We start from the raw sequence: 12,301 nt of genomic DNA on the forward strand, positions 1-12,301 counted from the left end.
AAAAAAAGGAATTTTGTGTGTTGATGAAACACTACTTTTTGATGAAGTGCCGCCGATACCAAAAAATGGCTTGATGAGTGTTATCCAGACGCTGCACCGGGCGAAGCAACAATTCGTAAGTGGTTTGCAAAATTTCGTACTGGTCATATGAGCACCGAAGACGATGAACGCAGTGGACGTCCAAAAGAGGCTGTTACCGATGAAAACGTGAAAAAAATCCACAAAATGATTTTCAATGACCGTAAAGTGAAGTTGATCGAGATAGCTGACACCCTAAAGATATCAAAGGAACGTGTTGGACATATTATTCACGGATATTTGGATATGAGAAAGCTTTGTGCAAAATGGGTGCCGCGTGATCTCACAATCGATCAAAAACAACAACGAATTGATGATTCTGAGCAAAAAGTTTTGTTTCATCAAGACAATGCACCGTGCCACAAGTCGATGAAAACCATGCTGAAATTGAACGAATTGGGCTTCGAATTGCTCCCTCATCCACCGTATTCTCCAGATTTGGCCCCCAGTGACTTTTTCTGTTCTCAGACCTCAAGAGAATGCTCGCTGGTAAAAAATTTAGAAGCAATGAAGAGGTAATCGCTGAAACTGAGGCCTATTTTGAGGCAAAGGACAAATCGTACTACAAAAATGGTATCGAAAAGTTGGAAGATCGCTATAATCGCTGTATCGCCTCTGATGGCAATTATGTTGAATAATAAAAACGAATTTTGGCAAAAAATTGTGTGTTTCTATTAAACGATACGAACTTTTCAGCCGAACTGTTACATAAGAAGTTCTAGTCCATGGAGGTTGATTCAGAAAAAAATTTGTTTTGAACGATTTGGAGCTTATTTTTATGACATTTTGCGCAATTTTTCCGAACTGGAACTGCATACTCAATGACTGGATAAATTGTTTGCCTATAATCAGCTAGTTTGTTTTGAGGTGATAATTTAGATTTTCTGTTTATCAATGGGTAGAGAGATCTCAATAAAATGTTGCATTTTAACACTATTTTGTCCATATGTGACCTAAAGAGAAACTTGCTATCCAGTCCTAGATAAACTGCTTCATTCAACCAATCTATTTCAGAGCCATTTATTTTAATTTTGTTATTCTCAGGTGGGAAAAGTCGGGGAGATTTAGAGTGGGGAAATATGACAGCTTAAGTTTTAGTTCCATTGATGCATATTTTCCAACTGCTAAAATAATCAACCAGTACATCCATTCCTCTCTGCATTTTATTTACTAATGAACGAATTACGCGATCTTTGTAGATGACGGAGGTGTCATCGGCAAACAGTGAGAGTACGCCATTACCCGGAAGTGCCAGAATATCTGACGTGAAAATATTGAATAATATTGGGCCAAGGATACTACCTTGATGAACACCAGCGGGAACATGAAGTTTATCCGATGATAAGTTGTTAACAAAGACTTCGAAACTTCTGTTTGACAGATAGTTTTTTTTTACTATTTTGACTAGATAGGTTGGGAAGTTAAGATGATGTATTTTATGAATTAGGCCATCGTGCCAGACATTGTCAAACGCTTTTTCAGTGTCTAACAAAATCCTGCCAGATGTTTTCGAAACAGCTTTATTTCTAGAGAGGGTGTTATTGACCTATTCACCAACTGGTGAGCCGACCTCTTCTAAACCCAAATTGTTCTTCAGGAAAAGTGTTACTGGTGTCTGCAAACTCTAACAAACGGGACAGGATTCCTTTTTTGAACATTTTGTGAAGATAAGAGACTGATCGGACGATAGCTCTTCGGACAGGTGAAATCCTTTCCAGGTGTTTTTATTGGGATCACTTTGGCCACTTTCCAACTAGAGGGGAAGTAGTTAAGGACCAAACAGCTGGAGGGGGAGTAGCAAAGACCGTTGAAAATAGATGCAAGATATTGGAAAAATCTAACACTAAGGAGTTTGAGCTCTATGTTGAAAATAGAGTCAGCACCAGCTTTCATATTTTTTACCCTTTGATTTTTAAATTCTTCTTCTGTGATTCTGTGATTAGCAGCGAATATAGAAGGCATTCTATCAACAGTTTCGACAGTGGCTGAAACAGTAGTTTCATGATGACTGACCATATCTTGACCGAGACGGTGGGAACTAATAATATGTTGACCTAAAGCAGTAGCTTTTTCAACCGGTGTTATTATCCAGACGAACAGGTGGTATCGGTTTCGGCTTTGTTTTTAAGAAGTTTAGACAATTTCCAGAAATGTTTAGAATTGTTTTTGAGAAGTTTAGACAATTTCCCAAAATGTTTAGAATAATTATCTAGCTTACTGATATGGTCTGAAAATTCCCTGTTTTTGATATTGTTCATTCTTTGCCTAATGATATTAGTTGTATTAGCTGAAGTTTTCTTTTTCCTGAGTCCTGTTCTCTGGTACTGCCTTCGATAAATTTTTCTCAACCTAATTAATGTTTTAATGGTAGAATCAATGGTGGTAGATTTACGGAATATTGGTATTTATCTTATGTTTAGTTCACAAGCTCTGGCGACGGCACGTTCAACTTCCTTTAGTTGTCTGTCGATGACCTCTGGATGGCGATCGTAGTAAATGTTGTTGTCCACACTGCTGCTGAATGCTGACCAGTCGACATAATGAAAATCACGTCGAATACCTTGCTGGGTTTCAACACCGGACCCAACTTCCACCACAACAGGATAGTGGTCGGAACTGAGATCTTCAATGATGACAGATGTTCTCAGCAAGATTGGTGATAAACAGGTCGATGATGGAGCAGGTCCCTGATCTGGCAACATACGTTGAACTATCAGGACTCAGTATAGTGTAGTAGCCGTTTTGGAGGTCGTAGCTCAGCACTGATCCATTCCGATTATTTCTGGAATTTCACCAGGCTTGATGTCTGGAATTGATATCATCGGCGATGATGAATTTATTTCTGCAGATCATTTCTTAGTTGTGATTGAGTTTCTTGGTTCGGTGAGCACTGTCTAGGGCAGTATATTGCGATGAATTTTATCCTTCCGATCGTCGTATCCAATTCAACTCCTAGTGACTCGATGAATTTCGTACCAAAGCTCGGAAGTACAGCAAACTTCACACCGCTTCTAACTGCAATCGCAACACCACCGCCCCTAGAGTGGGTTCGATCCAGGCGAATGATGACGTAGTTCGGTATTGAGAAGGACATCTTTGGTGACAAATGTGTTTCCGTGATAATACACACATCGCCGCGCGGTGTTCTCACGAAGCCCCATAGTTCAACTTGCTTTGGACGTACTGAGCAGGCATTCCAATTCATCACTTGTAATGTTTCACACACCGTATTGCATAGTAAACGAACCGAGCACTTGAATCTGCTCCATTTTCGTCTTGCAATCACAGAGCGCAGAGCTCATGTCGACGAAAATTTTCATCAACTCCACAGAAGTAAAAAGCGGAGTACAGTTTACAGTAGGGCCATCATCAGTAGTTTTGAAACCAGACGGTGGGAGGATTGGATCCGGTAGATTATTCAGCCTGGGGAAATTCACTGGGTCCAATGGTGGTGCATGTGGCACAGGCGGAACCTTCTTCTTCGTCGGCTGTCGTTGAGGTGCAGCTTGTTTCCTTATTTTTCAGGAACTCAGCACGTTTCGGGCAAGCTCGTTCGATTGTTTCATGGGGCCCAGCACAGTTTGCACATCGGGGGTAGATTCTTCATCAATAGCGCACTCGTTGGTAGCATGATTCGATCCGCAACGGTTGCAACGGCTAATCATGTGGCAATTTCGAGCACCATGCCCGAAGTGTAGACATTTCATGCAGTGAGTTAGATCTCTGCGTTTGTTGCGTTAGGGCCACGATGACATGATCGAATGCCTTCAGTTCCTTAAGCTGCTTCAACGTGGTCGTGCCTCTCTTGAAGGGAATTAGGTACAACGCGTCTCTGTACGTGCGTTTATCCTCTTCTCGACGTTTCATTCGAAGAATTGCCAGATCCGGTTTTTTAAGTGTTGATAAGGTGTCCATCAGTGACTCTTCGCTGATTAACGGAAGTCCTCTCAGCACAACTTTGTATGGTTTTTCACTCGGCTTGTCATGAGTGAAAAATTCAGCTTTCGTTTCTTGGAGATGTTTCATTACCAGATCATACTCGTCCTGTGAGTTGCCTGGTCCCAAAGCTGCATAAGCTGCATGTTGATGCGACATTCAATGAATGTAGAGCCTTCCGCAATGAGTGAAAATCTTTATTGTCAACCATCAACGGTGGAAGCTTGATTTTTCTGGTCACTGTTTTCCAAGTGGCATTATCCATATTATCCGGATCGGCATCCGGATTGGTATCAATATCCAGTGAAGCGTAGGTGTTCATTGTAGCCACTGACACATGGCTGACAGATGATTCTCTGGAACTTGTAGTTTTCTTTCGCGATTGAAACATTAGCTATAATTTCGCTTCTATTTATAGATTCGCGTGTTTCCAACAGCTACGCTTTTGCATCGATTGACCAATCAGAGCGATGCTTTCCCTTTGATATATCGCTCACTCTTTCAAAACCGTCGTCTATGGTAGGGAAATCCGATATGCCGGAGATTTTTCGCAGCCAAAATAGGACATTGCTCGCTACTAATCAAAATTTCAATCACTTATAATTGAAAATACGTGGCTTGATACATTCAAATCGAATCTTAGAAATATTTCCATTAGAATAATGAAATAATATTAAAAACTGATACATAATATACTAAGCTGTAAGTGTTTAAAACCTGACCACATTTCTACGTGTATTTTTCCTTGAGTTTCTGATTTGAATCCCAATATAGAAAATAGAGATGTGTTTCACATCAAAAATTGACCATGCGCCTTTAAGGGCTAAATACCAGATCTCCGCCCGACCATAGGCCTTTTGTTACCAACATATTGCAGCGTCAAAAAAGACTCATTGTTACTGTTGATCTAATGCATTCTGACATGTGAGTTTGCACACCTGTTTGAAAGGCCTGTATTTTTGACATATCGATAGTCCCACGACAAAAGGGCGTAACCGCAAATGAGAGCCTCTCTTTGTTTACTTTCTCTTTTGATTATTACGGAGGCAAATTCTCTAAAGTTTCCAAAATAAATCGAAAGCTTGTAGTTTTACCTTGAATGTTTTGCGAAGAGTAAAGCGTCAAATATAAAATCAGTTCGGTAAATCGTGAAAGAAAACGTAAACAAAGAGAAACTGTCATTTGCAGTTAGGCCCTATTTGTCGTGGGACGGTCGATATATTTGAATCAATCTTGTAAAATTCTATCATTTTACGAATGACGTTCTCATGAATTGAGCCAATGTAATATTACGTCACATATATTTTTCATATTTTTTTGCTGTGTACTTTTGGTTTATTGATCAAGTTTGAAGATCAAATAAATGTCATTTACGCTTCCGGATGCTTGCTATGAAATTCAAAACCGAAAAAACGTACCTTTTTCTTCTCGGCTCGTTTGAAAGCTACTATTGAGTTATTGATCGAATTAGAAAATCGAATGGATTTCGGTTACGATTCTAAAAATATAACGGTATAGGTGTCGTAATTGACAAGACGCGATTTTGATCACTGCTCAATTTTCACAAATTTGGGCTAGTTTGAAAAATACTTTCGGATCATTGATGAAGTTTGAGGATTAAATGGCTTTCATTTCCTGTTCCGGAGATATAATGGTATAAGAGGTGTACCCGAAAATGCGCACATTTTTCCTCTTCGCACAGTTCTTTCGGGGGTGACTGAATTGATTTCAATAAGCTTAGGCTCGATTGAAAATAATTATAAACTCGTTGTTAGAGTTCTTCGATCAAATAACGGGCACTTATGGTTTCGGAGGTATAATGGTATAAGTAGCATAACCGACAAATCGCAGATTTTCAATCCACTAAGTGTTCTCGGAAATGCCTAAACAAATTTCGGAAATCTTGGACGCGTTACTATTAGGTTATTTGATTAGCTCACAATACTCATTACGAATACTTTTTGTTCCGAAGGTATAATCGTATAACCGTAGTTGACGTAACCGGCAAGTCGTATCTTTTCTCTTCGCAATATATTTTCTCATAAAGGGTTGAATGATCAATTTGATACTTATACTTTCGATTCCGCTAATTTTACCGAATGAGTGACGTAAACATTGGTGTACGTTTTCGGGTGCAGTTTTACATTGTTAAGTGCGGGATGGATGATTCGAGTTCAGGGAAGCCATTTTTGGGAAAATGTTGGGAGAAAAATGATGGGTTGGCAAGCGAATTATCAATGCGGTATGAAGTCATCAGAATATGGTTGCCTGAATGAATCGGAAAAGATGTTTTAAGAGATGAATTCTGTTACTGAAACGTCTAACTCCCAGAATTTGTAGTCGATTCAATATCACCAAATAGTACAGGAGAACTTGTCGTTTGTATTTAGCTTTTCATTTCTTGGAGAAACGAAAAAAAAACATCACTTTATTTTGATTGTATGATAATTATCAAGACAATTCAATCTATATTGATTCACCTAATTTCAAGCCAATAAGCACACAGGTACCACTTTTTAAATCCCATAAAAGTGTATATACGATGAAGTAAAATGGTAGAAAACAATGGAAATTTCACATTTTACAAATGCATCTCAGAAACGAGTCAAAGTGCATTAAAACAACGGTGTAATATGCATAACAACAATGGAACAAAATGCAACCTCCAATTGAAGAAACTGCCACTTGAGCCAATTAGTTCTGATTCCTGAAATTAAGGTATATGAGTTTTCGAGAGATCACATAACATTCCTGCATGAGAATTGCAATATCAAAATTATTTTCTTCAAGGCTTGTCTAGCGATGTCAACAAAAGTACAGAAATATATACCCACAGGAATCAAAGATGGTAGTGAGAACTTTCTTTTCCGATGAAAACTTTCATCTCAGATTTTCCTGTACAAAAATGGCGCCCGAATGGATGCCATTGTAAAGCCCTTCATGACATGGATGGGCGCTAGTACCGCCTTCTTACTAAGGTGACTTGCGAAGTACATTACCAACCGTAACTTATCGGTGAGTAGCGGAACCAAGAAGCGTAATGTATTCCGATTTACGCTGCTCATTTTTAGAGGCGTACGTGAACACGTTCGTTGTTTATTCCGACGACATGTTAATAAAATAGTCCTGCCCCGCCGAGTGAGGGCTAAATGGGTTGAAGTGCATAGAAGATATTTTTTCTGATGGGTTTTGTCCTGCATACATGTAGCTGGTACACCTCTCTTTCCTGAACTACATTTTTCTGCTTCCTGGTGCACCTGAGTTGCTCAAAGTAAGGCAGAAGCAGTTGGATGCATCAGTGCAAAAAGTAAATGCGCTCTTTGCGTGGATATTATACAAACGCCAGAACTGGATCAGCCAACCGCAATTTACCTCCCACTACTGCATTTGTTGCTGGAAAGGAAATAATTTTTCTTTTCCTGAAACGCCAGAGAGGTTAATTTTTCTGTAGCAGTTCCGGTTTTACCTTTCTTATGAATATATAGTTTTTATGGTTCTTTGAGAGAGGTTTTAACAAACTAATCTATACATTCAGAGTTTCATATTTGACTCAAAAATAAAATTGAAAATTTTAAAAAATTGCAAAAGAAAAACTACGTCGTTTTCAAATTGTTCTTTAAGACAAAAAAAAAACAAATGAGGTCAAAGAAGCGCGTTTCATTAAGTATTACTTTGTTCACACTGACTTCCTGAATAGTAAATTGATAAAGTGTCCGATAGCCATCAAGATTTGATCCATCTATTTCTGTAGTGATACCGTTCGTATATTGGCAAACAGTTAATGCGATTTAAATAATTATGTGAAAGCACAACCAAGCTGCTTGTTCATATTCTTGATAATAATTTAAACAGTCGTGAACATCCGATGGAATTATCGAAACCAAAATTAATGCTTCGAATTTGGCTTATTCTAATTTAAATCTAAATGATTACTAGTGATCAGCGTTCGTACGGATTTATTTCCCGTATTTTAAATTCGTACCCCTGAATTAAAAAACAAAGACGTATGCCTACGTTAAAATCATTTTGAATGAGATGGCAAAAAATATTGTGTATTTTTAAAAATTTGTTTTTCAAAACATTTCGATTGCAAATTAAATGAAAGTTTATGATTTAATGTTTCGTTTCATGTAAATTAACTAACCAATCAATTCGAAATTATTTTGTTCAAATATGAATATCAACAGTGTTTAACTTTACGCTTCGTCTTGGACTCGTCAGTGCATAACAGTTTATGTTAAAATGTTATGCCACCTAGAGTCTAAGACAAAACGTAAAGAAAAGTAAAACCGGTTATGTTCCCTAAGCACAAACGTAGAATTGCCCCTCAAAAACAGTGTTTATATCAGACTACATCAGAATTCCAAAGGATGTTTCATTTGGTAACTATATCAATTGATAAAAAAAATTTTAATAGAATACAAACACAAATATATTAACAGTGTCTAAATTTGTCTAGTTAAACCATTCAAACCCTCGAAGGACTAGGATCCTTCACCAGTAACTTTATTTCGAATGAACGTATCAACACGTACATTAGTCGTTTATGCAATTATTATCACTGTCTAGCACTTACTCTTCTTCTTTGATATACCTTCAAACTGCTTTTGTCGCGCTCATATATTTTGGCGCTTTGAGTGAAAAAAAAAATTCGCTTACCTGAAGCAAGCTTTCTATGCTCCCGTGCTCAATGTCTTTTCGTGCCAGGCCCCTTCCCACTCTTTCGGGTTGAATACCACAAAAAGATTTTCATTTGTTTCGGGCTTCCGTCCACGCCAGCCGACATAAATATGTCTCCTTTTTCCAGCGGTACTTTCGAACCGACAGCGTTATTTAGGGTGTCTTATATTGAAGCTATCAATTCATTGAATAGTTGGTATATGCTTAAATATAAGAGCCGTTAATTTTTCTGAAGCCATCAGTTTCAAAATTTTCTTCTGGATAATTTTTGTAGATATACTTTATTAAGTACTTATATTAGCAAATAACATTTTCATTGTATTTGGCTTCGAACAAATAATCTGGAACTGGCCCCCCTTGGGTTATGAGTTCGGGAATAGAACACCTGCTTTTTGTACTTGTTCGTTTATCAGATTTTTTCGAATGCTGAATTCTCGGGTGGCAAAGTAATCGTCAGAAGATAATATTAGGGCCTTCCTATTGTCTATTGTGTACCGTCATAAGGCAACCAATTATGACGGGTTCCATGGGAGCATTGAAACCATTCCTTTCAAAAATAGTTGCTCTTGTGCCGTTTATTTTCGCACACTTGAATTTACCAAGTGAGCGGTTCCGATTCATTCGGCGGGTGCTTTTCCGGTTTCCGATTTCCGGAAGAAAAAAAATCTTAAGAAAAATTCATAGGATTTATCGCACATTTCTATTATTGCTCTTCTTCTAAAAGCTTTATGAATATTTGATACAAACATTAGACAACTTTCAAGCGAATAAATATCTTCACATTTGAATTGAAAATTCGGATTTTGTGGCGTTTACTAACCTACCTGTTCTATATGAATATTGTAGACGCTTGCAGATACAGATCTTTCCGTCTTGATTCGTGTGCCTTTGTCTTTGATTACCAAGATACTGATAGCTTTCGAAAAAAAACAAGGTTCATTCGCCTACTGTTAAACTGTGTTTCCATCTAACGATTTTCTTTTCTTTTTTGAGGTCATCACTATGTTTTGTTCTTTCGGCACTTCAGTGAAAACATTGCACTTCGGAGCTAAAAGTGCAAATTAAAATAGCATTAATTTTACGTCTGCTTACGCGGTATATATTTTAACCGTTCAGTGACGTTAGCAATTCAACATAAACTGCTAATGCACTGATAAGCCGAGCTAGTTTTGGTGCTCCATGGTTATAGGCTGTCATAGGCCTCATACTGTGCTTCAATGTGACCGAAGTTTTGTTGGAATCTCACTAGCGTCTCAGGGCGGCTCATATATTCTTGTGATTGAGATGATCGAACGCTTTTTCCTAGCAATTGATAACCAAATAAAGGGACTCCAAGAATTCATTGCCTTGCTCCGAAATGATATGGAGTGTGGTAATATGGTCTGCACCAGATCTTCTGATACAGAATCCGTAGTTTCGATCAGTGCAGTAAAACTTCATTCAATTCAATTGAAACTGAATATGGAACACATTGACGATCTCTCCACTGCAGTAAACTTCACTCTCTGACACACAGAATGTTTGCTGACGGCCCGAACGAGCAGCATTCAGTTCATCACTCGTTTCTCTTCAATCGAGGCTCAGTTTAATTACCGTCAGTCGTACTCTTGTGGTACAAAAGCCAATGCTTCTACTTTCTTGAATGTTATATAAACGTCTTTGTTTTCTATGTAGAGTGAGCAACATCCAGTGCAATGTACTCTTTTGAGAAAAAAAAGTGTGAGATGAAAAAACAATATTTTGGTTTTTGTTAGGTAATACCGCTGACAGACATGTGATTTCCGTACAATGATTTTTGTACGACGCTGTACGCGTACAACGATGAGGTGACAGATATGTTTTGCGCACAGAATGAATGTACAGTGAAACGGAACAACTGAACTTGACTTAGCTCAACTTGACTTAGCTTGACTTCCCAGTTCCGATGATCGATAATATAGAACCTAGTAACTGATTCACAACAGATACAATCAATGCCTCTCTGAATTATTAAAACAGTTTTGTGTGTGAGTGTTCATCGGATGACAGTTTCACTCATATCAAATTTTATGGTTTTAAGGTACATTTATGACACGTTTGTTCTGGGATACAGGATTTTTCCTTCATATTTTGAATGTAATTAGCTTTAGGGAAAATTTAAAGTCCATAATTTTGATGTTCTACCGTAACATTCACTGACATGAAATAGAAATAGAAAATGGAGAACTAATTTTCGGAACACTCGCACTATTTTTTATGTAGCGAAGTTGATTTCTACCAAAAAGGTGATCATAAAATTTTGTTTGTAAATCATGCCAATTTTTGTAAAATCCGTCATAATTTCTTTTTTACTCGCATATTTGCGATAAAAATAAGAGTGCATAAACTTGTAACATTGAGCCTTAAAATAGTAATTAAGTCTAAGATATTCTTAGTATGTAACCATCATAGCACTATAAACGTAACGGTTTATTTATTACGAAATTTTCATAAAAAGGATTATGTTTATCATAAAGCTGATTTTGAAACCTTCTTGAATTTTAATTCATTCCGAAATAGATTTGACATAGGTTTGGTGCTTCATTTGGCTTCACAAATCTTATAAAAAATAGTCTACTAAGCTGGAATATAATCTCATAATGGTTTTATTAGGATTTTGAGGAGTTTAAAGTTGTTATGTTCTATTCATTCAGTAACACTGAAAACTACTACAAGTATTTATTAACCCTTTCACGATGTGCAGAACAAAATATGTCACTACACGACAATATTTTAGCTATAGAATATGACCAGAAAAACATAGCAGGGTGCATAAGTTTCCTATATTTCATGAGAAATATTGCTTTAATTATATGAATAGTCAAATAAATAGTTAGTTACGGCATCCTACGAAACAATTTCATGTACTTATGGGCGTTGCACATAACACATTTATTACGTGTTTTATTTTCTATACGTCATTTTGCACAAACTTTTTTAGTGCAATAAAGATTGATAGTTCTTTTTACTTATTCGTTATGAAACACAGTTGTTACCTTTGACATAAGTTTTCATTAACATTCAGTAAAAAACACATCGATATATTAGTAATTGAAGAATCTATAACGATTTTTATAGAAGGGAAACATATTTCCCTTGATCGTTAAGGGGTTAAATTGAATATGTTACGTGTTCTGCTTCAATTTACCCACACTGAAAGTCATGATTCGCTGTTCTCTATTCATGCCCAAAATAAGACTCTTCCTAAACAATTTTAAAAGAAGTTCTCTTTCTATCTAACGACATTCAACCTGATGATATAAGGAAAAGTAATTAGAAGATTCAAAGTTTCCAAAAGTGAATATAGGGGACCATAAAATAATCAATAAACAGTATGATTACACAATTGGTTTATTGATATATTGGATATTTATCGTTTATTATTACCACATGCGCATTCAAAATGTGAATCATTTTGTTTTAAAACCCATTACATCAATAACTTTACTTGTTGTTGAATAGAAAACAGTTACTCAGAAGTGCTGATTTTATGCACAAATATGAATATATTGCTTTCCTTATTTGTAATTCAATACTTCATTAAATTTATGAACATTTCTTGGTTTTACTGCTTTTTGAAAATATGCTA

This window comes from Malaya genurostris, chromosome 3 (assembly GCF_030247185.1).
Source record: "Malaya genurostris strain Urasoe2022 chromosome 3, Malgen_1.1, whole genome shotgun sequence".
NCBI lineage: Eukaryota > Metazoa > Arthropoda > Insecta > Diptera > Culicidae > Malaya > Malaya genurostris.